This window comes from Apteryx rowi, unplaced genomic scaffold (genome assembly GCF_003343035.1).
Source record: "Apteryx rowi isolate R43461 unplaced genomic scaffold, aptRow1 scaffold_66, whole genome shotgun sequence".
Taxonomy (NCBI): Eukaryota; Metazoa; Chordata; class Aves; order Apterygiformes; family Apterygidae; genus Apteryx; species Apteryx rowi.
This window is the reverse complement of record NW_020450938.1, coordinates 1911483-1917500: the sequence shown is the minus strand read 5'-3', so window position 1 is coordinate 1917500 and position 6018 is coordinate 1911483. Positions and strand designations below refer to the sequence as shown.

The 6018-nt window shown below is 39.3% G+C and overlaps 1 protein-coding gene across 5 annotated transcripts in view; it reads left to right on the top strand.

Annotated features, from left to right (window-relative positions):
* The first annotated feature begins 1336 nt into the window (after nucleotides 1-1336).
* Nucleotides 1337-6018, top strand: part of AFDN (afadin, adherens junction formation factor) — a 140149-nt gene continuing 135467 nt past the window's right edge. For all 5 annotated transcript variants that reach the window (XR_003256535.1, XM_026085105.1, XM_026085104.1 and 2 more), the window contains exon 1: nucleotides 1337-1392. The gene's annotated coding sequence lies outside the window, so the exon portion shown is untranslated. The remainder of the gene's footprint in view (nucleotides 1393-6018) is intronic.

Genomic DNA, 6018 nt, shown 5'->3' with positions numbered 1-6018 from the left:
TACTAAGGAAAACTTGCTGAGTGAAGAACTGTTCTTCTTTGCTGAACTAGCATGTTCCTTTCACAGGCTTACATTTACAAGCTTTCTGAAGTATTTTCTTTTGAGGCTAAAGCTGTCCACATACAGAACCTATGTATGTTATATGATTTAAAAGAATAGCAATTTGTCTATTTTTGTTGGAGCAAAGATTTAGGTATCCACTACATTCTTAGCTCAATGGTAAGATTTTTTTAAGGGAAAATACTTTCAGTAGTTTTGGATCAGTTCTAAAAAAGCACAATAAAACCAAAAAGCCAATGGTTCTGTGCATGGTGACCTGTTTGTTTTCAAATCAAACTTTTCTAATAAAAAACTGCTCAGATATGGCCAAATCACTTCTGTTCATATGTGAAGTGTATAAATGAGTTATAATCATTGTGTGAGTGTAAAAACTGATTAAAATGAATGCTCCTTTAATGTTCTATACAATGTATGCTTTGAATGATGCTATTTTTCAGTTGAATAATTACAGGGTGGAGAGAATGCATGGCCAATGGCAGAGGGTTAATTACAAGACCAAACACCCACTACATCTTGCTCAAAAAGCCTTGAAATAATTATATATTGTTATGACTAATAGCCTAGTTTGGACCACTGATTGGAGAGCTACCCTCATTAAAAAAAAAAAAAAAGTTTATTCCTATCTAAACACTTCTATCTACCATCTTTACAAATAATGATGTATATCACAGGGAGATGAGCTAAATTTCTGGACATTGGGGATGTCAGTTTATTTATGCTGTCTGCTTGACAGTTTTATATACAGACTCCATTTCTTTCTTTCCCTTCTTGTGGTCAGCCAGTTTCTGCTCTTGTTTTGCAACACAACAGTTTCGGAGAAAATACTTTAAAATAAAGACGTATTAAAAAAAAACAGTAGCAGAAAGCTTTTGGAATACCTACAGCTGCTCTGAACTTTGTTGCAACTGATTGCACTTTGAACTATATGGGATAAGGCCAGATCATCTGATAATCTAATGCATATACCACCAGCCATTAAATTTCTCCTTAAATACCTCTGTGTTGAGAACAACGTTCTCTGACTGGGTAAAGACCATTTTCCAGAAAAGCATTCAGTATTGATCTGAAGATACCAGGAGGATTCCAGTAGTAGGTTGACATTGACTGCAGACCTGGAGATTGGTCCTCCTCCTGTGAAACAGACTTCAATGTGCTTCTCATTTCTAGGGGTTGTTCAGCTGAAGACAAACATACATCTTGCTGAAGTTGATGTGAATGCTTGCATGCTCTAAGACAGTAAAGTGCTTGTCCTCCTTGCAGAACGTGGATCAAAGGGCTTACTTCAGTGAAGACAGGACCGCAACTGTGTGTGCACTGAACCTACCAACCCAGGTAAGCCTGAGCACATGGTCTGGGAAGAGCACCCTGCTCTGGAGTCAGCTGTGCAGAGCTTTGAACCTCTTTCTCTACAGCTAAATGAAACAGTTTGGGCAGCTGGATGCACTGCCTGATCACCTGCGGCATCCAGCTGTTCAGATGGGCCAGCTTTGGGCCAGCTAGCTTTCAAAAAGCTCCTGGGCCCAGACTGGGAGTCAGCACATGCCAGCGACTACTCTAGTTTGGCAGTTTGAATGCAGCCACTCCGTTTTAGAGCTAAAACAATTTAAAAGGATGGACGTGGCCAGCCTAGGCTAGTTGGCTTTAGGGCTAGAGAAAGGCCCTCACACTTTTCAGTTTACTAGTATAAAGATAACTTGAGAGGTCTTAACCTAAGAAGCTTTTACCACTAAATTACTTGGAAACAACTTCTTTATATAACAAAAATTAAGCATCTTCCTTAAGGATTGACTTGACAGTTTTGTAATACATCCATATATAAAACAAAGGTAAGATGAATTTATTAAGATATGTGATTATCTGCCATTATTCAGTCTTGTGCTTCCTTCCCCTAAAAATAGAGCGAGGATAATTGAATTGAAAACCTAAAGATTTCAGAAAAAAAATTACATAACTTGTCACACTTGTCCTGTTTTCCCCTCTGCTCCCCCCCATTTTTTATTTTATTAAAGAGGTCAAGGTTATTAAATATAAACTTCTACACTCACACAGCAAGAAAAACAGTGATCTAAACATACAATAAAGATTTTCCATGGAGTATGAATTTGCCCATGTAGCCTATATGTAGTATGTTTGTTTACCAATTAGGCTGTGAAATTGATACTTTGATGTATACAGTGTGTGCAATTCATGCTGGTGAGATAATGGCRCAATGAAAACCCTTTTTTCCTCTCACTGACTCATGTGTGTTTATACTCTCTGAAGCTGCAATCCTTATTCAGGATAATTTATTCACCTTAGTGGGTGTGTTGTCTGTGTAAGGACTGCAGTTTGATGACCTAGGTTTGCAATGTTAATGCTGCTCTAATGTAAGCTTTCGCATTCTGCTATGCAAAATTATAGTTCTGATACTTCTGCTCTAGAGACATATGCATGCTTGGGAAGCCATGAGAAGGGTTACTTTAATAATTTGTCTTATCTATGAATTTATAACTTCCAACAGTGTGCTGATTTATACAGTGTGGCACTATATTTCAGATGCACACTGCCTCAGAAAATGAATGCTGGATTCTGGCCACCATATGAGCAGCTGACTAGCAGCCAGGAGACCAGCAGAGCACCACCCTGCTTTCATGCAAACCTTCCCTACGCCAGAGAACTTTGGGAACCGGTAGCATGAACTGCACAGGCCAAGGAAGAGAAATAAAGAGATCTCCCGTACATAGTTATTACTTATAACCATCAGCTTCCCCAGGGATAGATGCACACCAATGTGATTAATGACAATTGCATAGACATAATCCCCTTGTGGCAGGTGACCACGTGTGCACTGCACCTCTTGATGTCTGAAGGAACAGAGAAGAATGCAAAAGCTTCTCCATGTACCTGCTGCTTCTTTATGGACCCCTCTACTAGTTGTTGCTCTCACCTGTGACAAAGTTTAGCTTGCAAGCTCTATGGGGAAGGACATTTATCTTATTTGCTCTGTAAAATGCATATTATGCTTTGAGTGCTGAACAAATAATCACACTAATGGCTTATGATAGCTTAGTTATCTTAATCACCTTAACAAAAAGAATATTTACACTGTTCAATAAGGAGAAAAGTAAAAAACTTTTCTCATTATCACTTGCAAGTAAAGCAGTTTTTGTTTCCCCCTTCTTAAGCTTCTTTCACCCCATTATGTCTGATCAACTATGTGATTACTCATAGAGTTAAATCTAACTCTACCACTGGCTTCAGTAGGCCTACCTACATGAATACTGGACTGGGAACTCCTCAGATAGGATTCTGGCTTCTTACTATGCAAATGATAACAATCTCCAAATGAATACAGAAGAAAATTTCATTTAATGGTTTCAAGTAACTTTATGAAATGCCTTAAATGGAAGATGACTTGATGATAGCTCACACAGACAATTCTATATTCTATTTGTAGAATGCTTTCCATTCATAAAAATCTCTAATTTTTTTTACAGCTGTTCACAGGAATCATGTCACTTGCTAGGCTTTACAGCAGCTGTTTAACTTCCTATTGCAACAGCCCTATAAAAAAAAAAAAGGACTGAAAGTGAAGCAGCACACATTTTCCACTGTAAACTAGGTGGTACACTGTAATTTCATGCTTTAGCTTTCTCCACACTACCTTTTCCAGGGAGATCAGGGCTCATGTTTTATCTCCAGCAGTGCAATCTCCACACACACATACCGTGCTGCTGGTTCATTCAGACAGCTCAGTTCTTGTCTAAATTATGATTTTTCTTAAACCCTGATGTACTAAAGCTGCTGCAGTTTTGACTGTTCACGGCAACAACTTGCTCTGCAGGACAAGCGGGCCTGTTTTTTGTTTTTTTTTAAACTTGTTTCAGCACTGGGCAGCTCAAAGCAGAGTTAATCAGTAGAGTGGTCAGTGCTGGTATCTGACCATCAGTAGTATTTCCATTGCTCACGCCACTAAAGAAATACATTGTAGTGACTTCAGATTTCAGAGAAATGACATCTAAACATTACTAATTTGCTCCAATTCTGCTCAGTTTGAGGGATTTGTTGGCACCAGAGAGGGGTCTAGCTACAGTATAGAAATGCTGACTAGCTGCAGTTAAAATAGAAATAAATAAATTCATAGATTACTTTATATACCACATGAGTCTGGCACAGTGACAATTTGACTCCTGGTGCTCCTCAGCATTTGAAAACCCAGGTAAGCCAGCAATTCTAAATTAACTGCTTTGGGTAGCCAGTTTTCCCAGAGCAAGTGCCTCTTTTTCCCAGGAAAAAACAATTTTATCCATGTAGCCTGTAATAGCAAAATGGTACACATAATCTGCATGTGAAAGTCTCCTTCCTAATCCTGAAGTAACACAGCCACTATTTCTCATCCTGCGTCTTGACCAATCCAGTTTCACCAATACCCAGAGTCAACCATCCAAATCAACACACCATTCTCCAGGTGTCATCTGCCAATAGAACATGCAGCTCTCTGCCTGGGTTGCGGACTATTGCATCACAGTTTTTATATGGCTTTGTGATCTTTGCAGGCTTTGCCAGAACATCCAAAGTTATCTGGTGACAAACTCTTTGTGGATATGGAAATAAAAAACAGTAGAATTTTCTTCCTTTTATATAAGAAAACTTATGTTTTGTTTTTCTCCCTACATTATACTCTTTAAAGCAATAAAATAGTTTTACAATTATGATAATTACAGTTATAAAAATTGTTCCCCCCTCCATATTCTCCTAGGGCTACCAGAAGGCCTTTCAACATGTCCCAGAGTTTGGGACCTGAGAAATATGATCTCTTATGTCCTTGGAACTGTAAAGCTCTAATATGGCACAGTTACAGATGTAGGGCAAAAGTATAACTGACCTTCACCTGTAAAACCAGAACTGCTGGTACTTACACAGAAGCTATACTGCTGGTTAAAAACAATAATTTAATTGCCTAATATAGACAAGGCCTCTGAGGAATCTCCTTCTTCAAATAACCCAGACAATCAAAACTTCATCAGCAAAACCTACTAATCTGAACTCCCTCAGCAAAAGAGGAATTTGAAATACTTTGCCAGGTACACTAAAAAGACACAGTATTTCTCCTTTTGTACCATCTGAAGAAATCTAAAAAGATGTATGCTTGGATAACTGAGTTCAAAAATGATCATTCAAGGAGTGTTTCCAAGTTTCAGAGGATGCCCAATGCAAAACAAATACAACTGTTGAAATATTAAGGACATTTCACTTATGGCAGTGGATTAAAAAACAAAGCCCAAACCCCAAAGCTATGCCGGATTCCAGAATCTAATACAACAAGCAATGCCTATTATAGCCAACAGACACATTTTGTGAGAAACCACACATAAATTATATATCTAAAAAAGCATTAAAACATATCTGATGCTTTAACGCCATCTCAGGTTTATCTCAAGCTGTGGGAATTTATGCCAGTACATTCTTTTAAGACAATTCCTTTCATGCAATGTTCCAAAAACACTTAATAAACATTATTAAAGACAGCAGCACCCTGTGAGGCAGCAAAGTATCATTACCCTCATTTTATAGAGAAAAGTTGAGGCAAAGGGAGGTTAAGTGACTTGCTCAAGGCCACATGGTGAGTTAGTGGCAAAGCTTCAAAGAAACCTTGACCTGTTCCCCCGTCCTATGTTCTGACCTCTGTCAGAAAGGGGAGGGTGGGCTTTTAAAAATATTGGAAAACAGGAAAATTATAGCTCATCCTCACACGGAGAGGCTATAGCGAGGTAAAATAAATCCTCTGCGAGGTGGATCTCTGCTGCTGGGGCAGCAAGAGAGGTGGCCGAGGCCCTTTGTTGCCGCGGGCTGCCACCAGGCCCCACGCAGCAGCCGCGGGGTGGCTCGGCCTCCTGCTCCTGGCCACAGACTGGGAACCAGAAAACCCTCCCGCAGCTTGGCGGCTCTCTGCGGAACAAGTGTGTGTGTGTGTGTGTG